The 16820-nt window shown below is 37.3% G+C and overlaps 1 protein-coding gene and 1 long non-coding RNA gene across 11 annotated transcripts in view; both read left to right on the top strand.

The window, feature by feature from the left end:
• HMBOX1 (homeobox containing 1) overlaps positions 1-16820 on the top strand; it is a 204190-nt gene that overhangs the window by 137706 nt on the left and 49664 nt on the right. The gene's annotated exons all lie outside the window — the stretch shown is intronic.
• Positions 7-16820, top strand: part of LOC139184430 (uncharacterized) — a 43069-nt gene continuing 26255 nt past the window's right edge. Inside the window, exon 1 of the long non-coding RNA XR_011567921.1 lies at positions 7-16792. This is a non-coding gene — a long non-coding RNA (uncharacterized lncRNA). The remainder of the gene's footprint in view (positions 16793-16820) is intronic.

Raw genomic sequence — 16820 nt, 5'->3', positions numbered from 1 at the left:
TACCTGTCTCCTTTTCCTAGGAGCAGTCTCCCAAAGTGAGGAAAGAGAAACTTGGGATAGATGTGGACCCTTCATTTCAAACAAGTAATTTGAGATCTAGATTCTCTCAAATTATTTTGAGGTAGAATAAGTACTATATAATTGAAATACTATTAATCTTACCATAGAGAATTCATAAAACTATAGTTAGCATTTCTCAATGTAATTTGTGTCCTCAGTGATTTAAGAAACTTTAAAATAATTTTTTTGAGTTTAGATCTTTGTATTATACTGTAGAAAAACTCATTGAAGCCTTATTTTCATAAAAAATATTGAATAATTGTGTAGGAGGCTACTGAGACCTAACTTTTTTATTCAAGTGAGGTCTGGCCCTATTTCTTCTGACTCGTAACTTGGACGGAGCAGCAGTAACAGGACCACCATCACTGTAGTTCGCTCCGTATGACTCTGTGGTATCTTCAAGCATCCCCCACGGGTTTTAGTCTTGGACTTTAATTCTCTCAGTCATGTCCTACTCTTCGCAACTTCCCTGGTGGCTAAGATGGTAAAGCGTCTGCCTGCAATGCGAGAGACCTGGGTTCAATCCCTGGGTTGGGAAGATCCCTGGAGAAGGAAATGGCAACCCACTCCAGTATCCTTGCCTGGAGAATCCCATGGACAGAGGAGCCTGGTAGGCTACGGTCCACAGGGGTCGAAAAGAGTCGGACACGACTGAGCTACTTCACTTTCACTTTCACTTTTCACAGCCTAAATGAGCTTCGTCCTGAAGGCTAGAAGTACATGTTTTTGACTTTGATTTCATGTCCTTTGACTCTAGCACCAGTTCCTGATCCATAGTAGGTACTTTGTAAACTTTAATTTGACCTTAGCTTTAGTCTTCTCATTTGAAATTATGTAAGTTAATTAAATGTGGTTATGAAGTGTTCTTTGGCAGTAAGCCGAAGAATTGATGCTTTTGAATTGTGGTGTTGGAGAAGACTCTTGAGAGTCCCTTGGACTGCAAGGAGATCCAACCAGTCCATCCTAAAGGAGATCAGTCCTGAATATTCACTGGGAGGACTGATGCTGAAGCTGAAACTCCAATACTTTGGCCACCTGATAACGATGAACTGACTCATTTGAAAAGACCCTGATGTTGGGAAAGATTGAAGGCGGGAGGAGGACGACAACAGAGGATGAGGTGATTGGATGGCATCACCGACTCAATGGACATGAGTTTGAGAGTAGACTCCAGGAGTTGGTGATGGACAGGGAGGCTTAGTGTGCTGCAGTCCATGGAGTCGAAAAGAGTCAGACACGACTGAGCAACTGAACTGAACTGATGAAATGTTCAGTATATTTAAGGTGGATCCTATAGTATAATTATCCTTTTCATCTCCTACCTGTAAGTAATGTTTATAGAATCTTGGTTTGATGGACAGTTTTTGTATGCAGTAAGGTAATAATTGTCTATTAGAAAACTATCTCCCAAGATTAAGAGGTAGAGAAAAAGAATATATTAGGCAGAGGTGAAAAGCATTGAACTTTTTCATATTGTGATTTCTCAATAATTTAAATAATAGAATGGAATTGAATGTTTAAAACTAAATTTAACTTCTAAGCATATACGTACTTACATTGAGCCCGCTTCACATTATTTTCCTGCTGCCTACTCTGGCCAATTGAATGGTATACTAAAAAGAACATTTGACTCAGAGTCAGAAGACCTGGAGCCTGATCTTGGCTTTGCCATTAACAAGCTGTGAAACTTTGTTCCAGTCACAGATTCTGAACTTTAGCTTCCACTAAAAGGTGGTTTTTCCACAGCCAGAGGTGAATTATATGCAGTCTAGGACTTTTGCCATCTCTCTTCCTGCCTTTGTCTTTCAGTCACTAAGTCATGTCCAACTCCTTGTGACCTCAGGGACTGTAGCACACAAGTCTTGCCTGTCATCCACTATCTTCCGAGGTTGCTCACGGTCATGTTCAGTGTGGCGGTGATGCCATCCAACTGTCTCATCCTTTATCGCCCCCTTCTCCTCTTGCCTTCAGTCTTTCCCAGCATATTTCCGAATGAGTAGGCTCTTCACATCAGGTGGCCAAAGCCACCATCAGGGGCTTCAGCATCAGTCCTTCCAATGAATATTCAGGGTTTATTTCCTTTAGGATTGACTGGTTTGATCTTCTTGCTGCCCAAGGGACTCTCAAGAGTCTTCTCCAACACCACAGTTTAAAAGTACCAATTCTTTAGCGCTCAGCCTTCTTTATGGTCCAACTCTCACATCCGTACATGATTACTGGAAAAACCATAGCTTTGAAAGGAATGTCTCTGCCTTTTAATATGCTGTCTAGGTTTGCCATAGTTTTTCTTCCAAGAAGCAAGCGCCTTTCAATTTCATGGGTACAGTCACCATCCACAGTGATTTGGGAGCCCAAGAAAATAAAGTCTCACTGTTTCTACTTTTTCTACTTTTTCCCAATCTATTTGCCATGAAGTGATGGGACCAGGTGCCATGATCTTAGTTTTTTGAATGTTGAGTTTTAAGCTAGCTTTTTTACTTTCCTCTTTCACCTTCATCAAGAGGCTCTTTAGTTCCTCTTTGCTTTCTGTCATTAGAGTGGTATCATCTACATATCTGAGGTTATTGATGTCTCCCGGCAATCTTGATTCCAGCTTGTGAGTCATCCAGTCTGGCATGTCACATGATGTACTCTGCATATAAGTTAAATAAGCAGGGTGACAATATACAGCCTTGATGTACTCCTTTCCCAGTTTTGATCCAATCTGTTGTTTTATGTCTGGTTCTAACTGTTGCTTCTCTTCCTGCATATTTCCCAGCTCATTAACATCACTGCCTGAAAGAAGGAGATTTTCAGTGCTGAAGTTCAGACCACCTTTTTATTTTTGTGATCAAGTTGAAATTAAAAGCCTTTCTTAATGAGAAGGTTGGACCCAGTAGGCAAAATAAAACTATAGAGATCCATTGATGTTTTATCATCTGTTCCTTTCCTGACTCTGTTATAGATCAGAAAAAAGGCATTTATTGAATAATAATCTTTATAGGCTTGAGTGGTTAAAGTGAAAGAGTGAGACTTTATTGTATTAAAGACATGACATTTACAATCTCTTCTGTTTTTCTCATTTAGAAATTTGGATCCTTCTAAAAAATTCCTTCAGAATTTATCACAGAACAGACATGCATTTAAATAATATCTAACTTGAATTATTTCCAATATTTTACATTTTCCTCTTGATAGCAAAATAGCTGTTGTATTAGTTTCTATTTGGTATAAGTACTGATTGTTTTATTGATTGAGAGTTAAATTTTTTGATGAAGATGTTGCAGAAAGGGAGACTCCTTCCAGGGCCCATAAGTGGGCTCTTGTCTAATATTTGGAAATGAACTGTCTAAAGAAATGCATGTGCTGACAAAGCAGGAGACTTTATTGGGAAGGGGCACCCAGGTGGAGAGCAGGAGGATAAGGGAACCCAGGAGAACTACTCTGCCACCTGGCTCATAGTCTCAGGTTTTACGGTGATGAGGTTAGTGTCCGGACTGTGTCTGGCCAATCACTGTGACTCAGGTTCGTTCCTGATGGTGCATGCATTGCTCAGTCAAGATGGATTCCAGGGAGGAGGATTCTGGGAGGTTGGTAGGACATACGCACTGGCGTTTTCTCTCTCCTTTTGACCTTTCTGGAATTCTTCCGGTGCATGGTAGCTTGTTAGTCCCACCTTACCAGGACCTCCTGTTAGTAATGCAAGTGGCTGCTGTCTCACCTGGCCAGGGTGGGCAGTTTCAGTCAGTCGTCCCCTTAACAAAAATACCAGTATCCATTTATCGCATAATGTCAGTTTGAGGAAGGATTAGTTAAAAAATTGCTAACATTAATAATAATGGGTAATATTGCTAATACATTTTCAGAATTGAACCTTGAAAGCTTTGCAATTCTTTTTTTCCCAAGGCAACAAGAACTGGCCACAAAATCATTGATGAAATTTCACCTAAAAAGACATTGAGCAATTATCCTATGTGAGGCTCCTGTTCAATCTTAGTTTTCACTTTTTAACCTTAATTTTAATTAGTGTGTCTTTAATCCAGGAATTAGTTATCTTTGGTTTATCTTACCTGACACAGTCAGTAAGAAAGTATGATGTAGTTTATACCAGTAGTTTCAAAAATGCCAGAAGCCTTTGAAAGTTTTTAATAGCAGTAATACTGAAGGTCATAGTATGATCTTCTTTCTGTGAAAATGGAGCTTTTTATTTTCTAACACAGAATATAAAATTCCCTAGCCTTAGAGCAATTCTTGACTTTTTTTCCTAGACCAAATGGGCAAATAAATACATATGCACAGACTATAAAGCCAGCAAAGTACCAGCCTTACTCCAGTATATTAGTACCAGTCAAAAAATATTGCATTCTTCACCTCATACACTAAGATAAATTTCAAATAAATCAAAAAAGTGAATCTATATAAATAATAGAAGGAAACATGAATGATTCATCCATATCCTAGAAATGGTGAACTTTTTCTTAAGATTCAAAATCCAAAAGCAATATGATTACATAACTTACAAGAAAAATTGGGAGCAGAAAAAAACAATGAACAAAGTAAAATAAAAGAAAAGTTGGATAAAAGACTTGCTGCTTATTATTGTCCCTAAAGTATAAAGAACTTTTAAGAGAGAGAATACCAACAACTCTATAGAAAAATGAACTAGAGGTATCAGCAGAAAAACAAATACAACTGGCTCTTACACTTTATGAAAAGATGTTTAACTCATTAAGAGAAATTAAAATTATATGGTATTAATAACTACCATTATTCCCCTATCACATTGGCAAAAATCCAACGTTCCACAGTGTTTTCTGTTCTTTGAGCTGCAGAGAAATGGGCACTCTCATGCATTGCCTGTGGGAATGCAAAATGGAACAACTTCCATGGAGAGGATTTTGCCAGTATTAGGGAAAATTACCCATGGGTTTGCTCTTTAACTCAGCACTCCCACTTATAAAAAATTATCCCAAAGGTAAACTTCTAGAAAATCATCCCAAAGATATATGTTGGAATAATATCAAAATACTGAATTCAACCAATACGTCTGTTGGTGCACTGGGTGAATAAATTATATGGTACATCCATATGTTGGCTATCCGGGCTTACATAATGAAGTGCTATGCAGCTGAAAAAAGGAGGGAATTTTTCTTTTCATAGAATGAAAACCGTAGTGTGTCCATCTGTCCTATTGCTATTATTTGAAAGGGGTTTTTTGCATTTTTACAGTTATTGGAATGGATACTTCTCTGTATGATAGTGATATTCAGGATATAATGTTTTTGTAAAAAGGCAATATCAAATGTATATACTATGCTATCACATGTATTTGGTTACAATTTGTTTATGTATTTGCTTATAATATGTTTTTAAATGAAAGAATAAACCATGAAATAGATAAAATGATTTCCAATAGAAAAAAAAACAGATTAGAAGGAATAAGGATAGAAGCTAGATTTCTCTGAATATACCTTGTTTTGACATTGTAACCATTTAAATATTTTTATAATTATAAAACAAGATTAAATTGAAATGAAGGGGAAAGGGCGATCCCTGAAAAAAAATAACTAATGAAACCAACAGACCTACTATGTGTATAAATTGATGACTTAGACACTCAGGATATTTATCAAATAACTTTATACTGCACAATTTTGACTGTGCTTCATGGGTGGGATACAGCTTAGAAATAAGAAGAACTGAAAAAATTTCACTGTTTTTATTAATATTGTTATTCAGATAATCTATTTAGATACAGATAGAAAAAAACAAGTAATAATTAATGTTATCAGGAACCAAAATTTTCATTATAAAAGAGATTCAAACATTAAATCAAAAGAATTAGGTAAAAGACTGTAATCTCTGTATGTATGTGGATAAAAATAGCCATTTATCTAAAATTCTTTATTAAAAATAGCCTTGTTGAAATATGATTCACCTATTCAAAGTGCACAATTCAGTGCTTTTCAGTACATTTACAGTTAGGTAACCATCAATCACCATAATCAATTTTAGAACCTTCTCTTTATCCCCCAAAAAACCCTGTACCAAACAGCTGTCATTCCTTCTCCCCCTCCCAGGCCCTTCCAAATCTATGTAGCCATTAGTCTTCTTTCTCTGTATATAGATTTACCTGTTCTGGACATTTCCTATGAATGGAATCATATAATGTGTGGTCTGTGTGACTCCCTTCTTTCACTTAATGTAGTGTCTTCAGGGTCAGTATTTCATTCCTTTTTATTGCCAGCTGATGTCCCGAAGTATATGTGTTGTTGTTGTTGTTGTTCAGTCACCAAGTTGTGTCCATCTCTTTGCAACCCCATGGACTGCAGCACGCCAGGCTTCCCTGTCCCTCACCATGTCCCGGAGTTTGCCCAAGTTCACATCCGTTGAATCAGTGATGCCATCCCACCATCTCGTCCTCTGTCTATACCATATTTTATTTATTCATTTATCAGTTAATGGACATTTGGGGTTGTTTCCACTTTTTAACTATTTTGAATAATGCTGCCTTGAACATAACTTGTGTACCAGCAGAATTGCTGGTTAAATGGTAACTCTCTTCTCACCATTTTGGGGAACTGCTGTATTGTTTTCCTAAAACAGAGTCACCATTTTACATTTCAGCCAGCACCATATGACAGTTCCAGTTTCTTGTCAACACTTATTATCTGTCTATTTGATTATAGTCCTCCCAGTGTGTGTGAGGTAGAATCTCATTGTGGTTTTGATTTGTGTTTCCTTAGCTAATGATGTTGAGCATATTTTCATATGCTTATTGGCTATTTGCGTATTTTTGGAGGAATGTCTGTTTAGATCCTTTGCACATTTTTGAAAAATTTTATTTGTTTTGGCTGTGCCTGGTCTTAGTTGAGGCATGCAGAACCATTAGTTGCGGCCTGCGGGATCTTAGTTCCCTGACCAGGAATCAAACCTGTGCCTCCTGCAGTGGAAGTACAAGTCTTAACCACTGAACTGCCGGGAAAGTCCTTGTGTCATCTTTTTATATTGAATTGTAAGATTTCTTTATGTATTCTACATACAAGTCCCTTATCAAATATATGGTTTGCAAATATTTTCTCCCAGTCTGTAGGTGGTCTTTTCACATACTAGATATAATGACCTTTGAAGCATGCAAGTTTTTACTTTTGATGAACTCCAGTTTATTTTTTTGTATGCATTGTCTTATCTAGGAAGACTGTACTAAATCAAAGTCTCCAAGATTTATTCCTGTGTTTTTTCCAAGAGTTTTATACCTTTAAGACCTATATTTGCCTTTGATCCATTTTGAGTTACTTTTTGTGTATGATGTGAAGTAGGGACTCAGCATCATTCTTCCACATGTGAGCCATCCAGCACTGTTGAAAAAACTTTTTTCCATTGATAGTCTTGGCATGCTCTCATGTCAAATCAATTGACTATATATGTGAGTGTGTTTCTGGACTCTCAGTTCTATTCCATTGATCTATATATGTCTAGTCTTACAACCTATTTGTAACTCTTGCATTATAGTATTGATAAATTTTGCTTTCTTCTTCTGCAAAGTTATTTTAGCTATTCTGGGTCCCTTGCATTTCCATATGAATTTTAGGATCACCTTGTCAGTTTTTAATAAGAAGCCAGCTGTAATTTTGATGGGAAAATCCTGTAATCTTAAGTTTGAATTATAAATAATAGTAAGAATTAGTTACGTTTTCTCTTGGGAAAAAAAAAGTGGGAAGAGGGTATGTTACTTCTCATCTGTACCTACTCAAAAGGCCTGTAGACAGCGATCAACCTAGTAGAAATTAAGCATGCCTGGGGCCCAAGTTGTGGTCTAAATACCATTAGCAGTAGGAGAAATATCTGATTCCAATCCTGGGGCAGGAAATACAGTGATGAGACTGGACATTATGTTAAAACAAGAAGGCTACTGCAGATAAGTGAGTGATTTCAAAAGAACTTAGGGGCTAATTTGAAGAGACTCCTGTTGTCCAAAGAAGGGAAGAGTTTGAACACTAGTAATAATAACAATTGTAATATTGAAGCTCATCAAACTGATTAAAAATCTCTTTGTAATAATGATACTAAAAAAATTACTGATCGCACCTAGAGAATTAGCCACCCAACTAAATATTTGAAGGCATGGAGAATGTAACCTGCTCTGCACATATGAACTTTGATTTACGAGTTTTTCCCTGAGGAAGGATTCCAGCTAATAAATGAAAGAATGATTAGAGTTTCATTATTTTGCAAACTCTGAAGGAAATAATCTGACAGTGATCATTGATAGCTGCTAACATCCCATAGAAATAGATAAGCAGGCATTAGGTACCTCTTAGAGGATATTAACAACACCGCTTATGGAGTATCCTTCTATCAAAATTGAAACTGAATCAAATCACATCTCTAGATCCAGCTGCAAGTTTTTAGGAAATATGGAACAAAGTTCTGTTAATCAGTACCATGGAGATTCAAGTCAACCAGATTCATGACGTGAGAGACCCTAAGCATAATAACTCAGTTTCTTCAAGTGTTTAAAAGAAAAACAACTTCAGCCAGGTGAGGAAATTTGAACCCTGACTGGATAAATGGTGATTCTTGTTTCAGTTATGATAATGGTTGCTTATATGTAAATGTTGCTGCGTTTATAAAATTAGGGTTCTTGTCTTTTAGAAACATGTACTGAAATGTATTATAATAATATGATAAAATGATATCTGGGATTTACCTCAGAATAACACAAAGCATAAAGATAGGGGCAAGGGTGCGTGCAAAACAGGAGTGGTGTCAGTAAGTTACTGATTCTTACAGTTGGGTGATGTGTACCTGGGGATTTATGGTTCTCTATACTTCTGTAGATATATGCGTGTTAAAGGACAATCTAAATTTTGGGTCAAATCACATGGAACTAGGAGAAATGTAAAGCCTTCATATATCACAAAAACTCAACTATACAATGTTATCTAGTAGTAACATTTACTTGATAAATATTTGCTTGTCAATGCAGTAGCAGCAGTACAGTGGTGAACATTGTAAACTTGTTCCTAGAGAGTCAGGTTGGAGAGACAGAAGTTAATGAAATAATCATAAAAATCAAGGTAAAATTGCAATTGTAATACATGTATGAAAGGAAAGGTACATTGTGCTTCAAGATCTTATAATGGGGGATGTGGTAATTCAGGGCTTCCCTGGTGGCTCAGATGGTAAAGAATTTGCCTGCAATTCAGGAAACCTAGGTTTGATCCCTCAGCCAGGAAGATACCCTGGAGAAGGGAATGGCAATCTACTCCAGTATTGGTTGGAGAATTCTGTGAACAGAGGAGCCTGGCCTGGTGGCCTACGGTCCATGGGTTGGCCAAGAGTTGGACATAATTTAATTTAATTAGGTCGAAAGGAAGTGGGGGCTTCCCTGATAGCTCAGTTAGTAAAGCATCTGTTTGCGATGCAGGAGACCCCAGTTCGAATCCTGGGTTGGGAAGATCTGGTGGAGAAGTGACAGGCTATCCACTCCAGTATTCTTGGGCTTCCCTTGTGGCTCAGCTGGTAAAGAATTTGCCTGCAATGTGGGAGACCTGGGTTCGATCCCTGGGCTGGGAAGAACCCCTAGAGAAGGGAAAGGCTACGCACTCCAATATTCTGGCCTGGAGAATTCCATAGACTCTGTAGTCTATGGGGGTCTCAAAGAGTCGGATATGACTGAGCAACTTCTACTATCACTTTCAAAGGAAGGAGGAAAATATTGCAGGTAGAAAAGAAAACTATATTCATGTAGAACTGTGTTCTCTGATGGTGGCCAGCTGTGGCTATTTAGATTTAAATCACATAAACTTTTAAAACTTTAAAATTCAGTTCTTTAGTCACACTAGCCACATTTCAAGCACCCCATAGTCATATATGCTTACTGACTATAGTTTTAGACAGCACAGATATGTAACATTTCTATCATCACAGAAAAGTTTGATGGGCAGCTCTAATACAAACCAACTGTATCTCATCTCTGACAGAAAAATAATGGTTAATATTTGACCCATAATGATTTGTTTTTATTTTTCTCTTTACTCAAAATCTTAAGGAATATCCAAATATAAATTAAAACCCAAACATTAAAATGTTTCAGAAAATTTTCTGTGTGACCATGATAGAAACATAAATATTTCACTAATTCACATATAAAATTATTACACTTTTGCATCCTTTTCCACATCTGGCCCTGCTTTTCAAAGTACAAAATTGAATAATTCATCACTTATAATGATGAGTCTTTTCTCTCTAATTAGCATTCATTCATTCATTCATTCACCTTTTCATTAAACATGTATTTTATACACTCCATTTGGTCTCCTGAGTTGCTTAATTGTAACAGTTGCTGTATACATCCAAACACACATACATATACACACAGATTACATGCTGTTTATTTGTTAAAGAGATCAAGGTATTTTATCCTGTTGATTTTCCCACATTTTAGATTTGGACAATTACATCCTCTTAGTGTCTCATTACATGACCCTATGTTTTCTGTAGACTGGTAGTTAGAGTCCTGCTTAGATTCTGGTTCAATTCTTTGGCATATAACTGGTGCTTTGTTCTTCCTATTACATCGTGTAAGGAGACACACAATATCTGCTTGTCCCCCATAATAAGTAGTTGTTGCTCAGTCATGTCCAACTGTTTGCAACCCCCTGAACTGCAGGCACCAGGTTTCTCTGTCCTTCACCATCTCCCAGAGCTTGCTCAAACTCACATCAATTGAGTTTAACATACCATCCAACCATCTCATCCTCTGTCGTCCCCTTCTCCTCCTGCCTTCAGTCTTTCCAGGCATCAGGATCTTTTCTAATGAGTCAGCCCTTTGCATCAGGTGGTCAAAGTATTGGAGCTTCAGCATCAGTCCTTCCAAATGAATATTCAGGGTTGATTTCCTTTAGGATTGACTGGTTTGATCTTTCCTCTCATTAACTCTCTTTTTTAACATCTATTTTTACTTATTTATTTATTTGACTGTACCAGGTCTTAGTTGCATCACACAGGATCTAGCTCCTTGACCAGGGATTGAATCCAGGCCCCCTACATTGGGAGTGTAGAGTCTTAGTCATTGGACCACCAGGGAAGTCCCTTCTCATTAAATCTTTAGTTGCCTAGAAGTATATTTTTTCATAAACTTGGAGTGGAGAGATACAGTCATCTAAATAATTATAGAACTAAGGAATGAATGCTATCGTGAAAATGGTTGATTAAATTTATGGGGTCTTGAGACTCAGGCAAGCAGAGGAGAGAGTCAGGAAGACTTTACCAAAGTGATGACATTTTGGCTGCATTTTGATGGGTGATGAATAGAAATTCACCAGTCTGAGAATCATAGAAAGGATAGTATGACGTTAGAGACTTTCTGTGGCCGAACATAGGGTTTTTCATCAGGAGCATCTCTACTTAGGACTTCATCGTACTATGCACTCTATAATTAAATAAAACCATGCTTAATTAAACCATAGCTTTGGTGTTCAGGCTTTATCATAAAGGAGATGTACCTGATCAGATTGGTCTGTTAGATAATGTTAGTAGGAGTATGGAAGATGGGCAAGATATCAGCCAGCTAAGTATGTATGTGAGCTTATAGCATATACCTAGAGCCAAGGTAAAATAAATCTAAGTTGTAGTATCTGCCCTCAAAAATCTTGATAATAATAGCTTTCCATTTTACTGTAGGATTCTACAGTCTATAATTATTGATCTTATTGATAATTATTTTGCATGAGAAGTGAATTTATTTAATCTACACAGTTCTGTACTATGGAATTTTATTATTTATAATTTATATATGTAAGTGCTTCAGAGGAAAAAAGTGACTAGCTTATATGTAAATGGGTTGAGGAGGGATATTTGGAGGCTGTTAGGGTAATTATGCATCATTGATGAGGGCCCAAATTAATAATAATAAAGCAAAAGGAAAGAAAGTAGATAGCAGACAATAGATATCAGAAAAAAATTGCAGGAAAAAATCAACCTAACTTAGTTACAGATTGAACATAGAGATAACAGAGTAGGAAGTGTAAAATAATTTAGCAGTGGTGATGCTCAAAGAGCATTTATCTGGGAGATACCCCCTGCACCATTAGAAAATAGTTTGACTTTGGTCAAATCATTTAATGTCTCTTAACCCCCATCACCATATTTATAAAAAGAAGAGTTAAGTACTGTGATAGATAGTCATACAAACTTGTGGTTTAGTCCCATTTTCACCTGATATTAATCTTTGGAAATTTCCGTTTTCTGTTAAATGAAGTTGGTTATTAGAGTCAAGTGAGATAGCATAATGTAAAACACACAGTAGAATGCCTTTCTCGTGAGCAGTATTAAGCACATGTTCTCTTTCTACCCAGATTCCTTCCTCTAAGAGCTCTGACTGTGAGAGCACCTCGAGATCTCTGTATGAGCAGATTTCAGTGGCCCTAGACATGGAGATTCAGGGGTCATCAGTGGAGTAGATACAGATAGAGCCATAAGTCAGAATATACCGTTTATACATTCATTTCTTCTGTTTCTGTGTCTTCGTTTATACTGTGTCTGCATTTTGAGAAGAGTTATGAAGAGCTAAATATGGCTGCAGAAAAATTTAAAAACCCTTCTGACTGAGCTCATTTGAAATCCATGACCATGAACCTCAAGTGGCTCTCTAATTCTGCCAGACAGTCATACTATACCTTCCTGGTTCATTCTTTCCCACTCTTCTAAACCATTATTTCACACTTTATTCTCTCTGCAGTCTCCCCATCCTGTCACACAATGATCTTTCTTCCCATTTAAATGAAGAAAGTGAAGGACTTAAAGGAGAATTTCACTAACTACCCTGCTGTTCATATGTAACACAAACAGACTGTTTTACTACTCCTTACCATCCCTGCAGCACTTCACTAACAGTCCTGAGCACATATCTTAGTGGTGCCTGCCTTACAGTAGATTTATGTAGATTTAAATAAAGATACTGATATAATTAATACACGGGCTTCCCTGATATAGACATAGATATATAGATAGATCACCTTTTTTTGGCCTTTTTCCACTCTGACCTCATTGCATTGTCTGTACCACATATTTGACTTTTAAAATATCTAGTTCCAGAAATATTCCGTTTATATGAAATACCCAGAATAAGTAAATATATACAGACAGAAAGTAAATATGTGGTTTCCCAGGACAGGGGAGGTTAGGGACATTGTGGGGGAGGATGAAGACTAAGGAAAGAGTGTTGGGTTTCCTTTTGGGGTGATGGAAATTTCTAAAACTGATTGTGATAATGCTTGCACAACTCTGGATATACTGCTAAGTCACTTCAGTTGTGTCCGACTGTGTGACCACATAGACAGCAGCCCACCAGGCTTCTCCATCCCTGGGATTCTCCAGGCAAGAACACTAGAGTGGGTTGCCATTTCCTTCTCCAGTGCATGAAAGTAAAAAGTGAAAGGGAAGTCGCTCAGTCGTGTCTGACTCTTCGCGACCCCATGGACTGCAGCCCACCAGGCTCCTCCGTCCATGGGATTTTCCAGGCAAGAAAGAGTACTGGAGTGGTGTGCCATTGCCTTCTCCGATGGATATACTAAAAGCTACTAAAGTGTACAATTAAAGTGGGTGAATTTTGGGGTATATAGCTTTAAAAAAAAAGTTATTTAGCACAGTATTGGGAGTTTCACATATATTTATCCTCCACGTTTAAGTCTCATAACAGTCCTGGTTTCTTCTTTTTCTACTGAGGCAACCAGGGCTCTTCAGAGGTTGAATACCTTCCCAGGGCCACAAAGCTAATAAGTGGCCTGGCCACATGTAGAAGTTAGACAGTGCTTCCCATAGATTTGAGTTTTCCTTATTAACTAAGAGGAGTATATTTTTATTTGGGTGTACATTGACTGTTTTTAATATATGGACTTTACCTTTGATAATTCTGAAGTCTGATGCTACTAGATTAACATGGGATGCAACCTTCCTTGCTTAGGAGCTTTATGGAGATTGTAAATGGGAAGAGATAAAACAAAAATGAAAAAATGATTGATAATTGTTGAAGCTGGCTAATAGGTACATGGGAGTTCATGGGAATATTTGTGTAGTTTTGAAATTTTTGTAGTCATAAAAATTTTTGTAATTAAAAGATAACAAAAAAATAACAGGGGGACTTGATTAAGATTTTGATAGACAAAATAGAATTAGATAATTGACTAATATTCTTTCAATCATTTATTTATAGAGCACCTGTTGTGTGCTAGCACTGAGCCAGGCTTACCTCAAGTGGTTTACATATTCACAAAGGGAAAGAGCATCATCCGTATCATATATCTGAAATCCCTACAAATACAAATAACATAATGTAAGACTCAAATGTGATTTTTATTCAGCAAACCTAACTGTCCCTTTGTTCGTCCATTCAACAGAGGTATGAGGCAGATTGCTAGGGATGTTGCGGATGGATGTGTTTGAGGGTAAAGACATAGAGGATTATGGATGGAGTAGACCTGAAGTGTCTTTAGGGTTTATGGTCAGAAGCTGTGAAGGCCTTGCGGCCCAAAAGCAGAGCATGTGATGACTCTTCCCCTTTTAACCTTTCTGCCTTTGGTACTGGGGATTCTTTCAGCTTTAGAAGCAGGTGTGTCTTCAAAGAGTGTTTAGATATTTGACTGAGACACAAAAGAGTGAGACCTGACTATTGTGCCTGTTCTGGTTCAAGGGAGAAAGGTCAAAGAAATCTTGAGTCTCCTTAGATAGGTTTTTCAGCCCAGTTAACCAAGATAGAGCAGCAACAACTTGAAGAAAGCTTTGACTAGACACAGGAATAAATAAGAGCACCCTGGGACATGTAGAAGCAATAGTACCCTCTTTGGAGCTATATATATGTGTATAGATTACTTCCTACTGTTATTTTTCATCAAGAGTAGCCGAATGATGAGACTGTACCTGGGTGTGTCCAAGAACATGAAGGCAAAATGAATCTCTCTGTGTGTGTTTGTAATTAAGACTATTTCATTTGTGTTTTTTTACAGAAACAGTACACCTATGATTTGTTTTTTGTTCCCTTTAGATTTTTTTCATGCTCATCTTCAGTGAGCTATTATAAAACAAAATCGTTACTTAAGCCCAGAACCCTTTGAAATTATAAGGAAAACATTTTTTGTTGTTGTAACCTTTGTCAATCTCCAAAACAACTTCAGAAAATTAATCCAAGTTATTCTCCCCAAGAGGCAAAGAATCAGTATTCAAAATTTCAGCTTAAGAGTGTCTCTTCCCCTCAAATTTAAGAATCTGAAAATTGTTTCTTCAGATAAAAGTTCCTCTTTATGAACAAAAATAACTTCATAGCCACAATGCTATAACATACCAAAATTAAGTCTTAGCTCTAAATTTGCTGTCACTTCTGTTAAGCTGACATGTTATACAGTCTGAATGTGAAATCTGAAGCAGAGACCTGGGTCTAGTACACAAGTGCATTTTATATAAGTCTATTGTACATCCTGGGCGAATTAGCATAGAAGAGACAAATATGTTTGTAAAGTGTGTTTCTAGAATGTTGCTTGAGGTTTCTGTAATTTAATTCTCTTGGTCTTTACAGCATTTTGGAATTCTTCCCAGGACAGTTTATTAGTACTTGGATTTTGGTTTCAGTCTCTTTCCTTTCTCCTTTTTACTTTTAATTTTTTCAGTGAGTACTTGGACTGTGAAGGTTAGGAAGACCAATAGTTCCAGAAACTAAGCTCTATATTTAACTGCAGACTGGGTGTGGCTCAAAAATTGCAATGCAAGCTTGCTAGTATTTTGCCAGTCATCAAAACCCTGACCTGCAGGGAACATTGCTTTTCCTAGTCTTCTGACTCTGAAATATGCTGAATTTTGATGATATATGGTGTGCACTTTTGTGTGTGTAAATAAAATAAAGAGAGGGTCATGTAGATTCCAGCTTGAAGTGGTTCTGGAAGACTTGTTTCGTCTGTATTCTTTTATAGTGGGACTTCCCTGGTGGCTCAGACGGTTAAGCGTCTGTCTACAATATGGGAGACCCGGGTTCGATCCCTGGGTCGGGAAGATCCCCTGGAGAAGGAAATGGCAATCCACTCCAGCACTGTTGCCTGGAAAATCCCATGGACAGAGGAGCCTGGTAGGCTACAGTCCATGGGGTTGCAAAGAGTTGGACACGACTGAGCGACTTCACTTCCCTTCACTTCTTTTATAGTAATCTCAAATGATATTAACCTGCCCTATATTCATGATGCCACTTCCCATTATCCTTTTATTACTTTTAATTACCACTGTGCAATTTAAAAATTTGTTACACAGGAAGTCTTCTCCACTACATCCTTCATTTCATGAAGCCACATTTTCTTTTAATGTTTTTATTTCGCTTGGCTTTGAGACAGTTTCCTAATTACCATAAAAAAAGGAGAAATAACTGCTTGTTCTCCTAGTAAAAATTTCCATCATTTAAAAAAAACCACTCTATCTCTTGAGGAGAATCCTATTACTTTGTAAAAGGAAAAAATAATCAACTTTTCCTCTTTGGCAGGATCCTTTTGTATCCTTGTGTAGGGTAGCTTCCAGTATCATTTGGTGTCATTCATATTAGGCAGATATCTGTGGAATAAGAGACCTGCTCATTTCAGTAAGATTATACCTAGCCAGAAAAAAATTTGGAGTAGAAATTCTTATAAGTGCTTTCCTAATATTGCTTTTCCGAGAGATTGAGACCCATCCAGGTGTTTCTTTAAATGACAGCTCGTACCATGTGAACTATAAGGTGTTTCTTTAAATGACAGCTCGTACCA

Source organism: Bos indicus, chromosome 8, assembly GCF_029378745.1.
Source record: "Bos indicus isolate NIAB-ARS_2022 breed Sahiwal x Tharparkar chromosome 8, NIAB-ARS_B.indTharparkar_mat_pri_1.0, whole genome shotgun sequence".
NCBI classification, from domain to species: domain Eukaryota; kingdom Metazoa; phylum Chordata; class Mammalia; order Artiodactyla; family Bovidae; genus Bos; species Bos indicus.
Note: the sequence above shows the minus strand (reverse complement) of the source record. Positions and strands in the feature narration are given on the sequence as shown.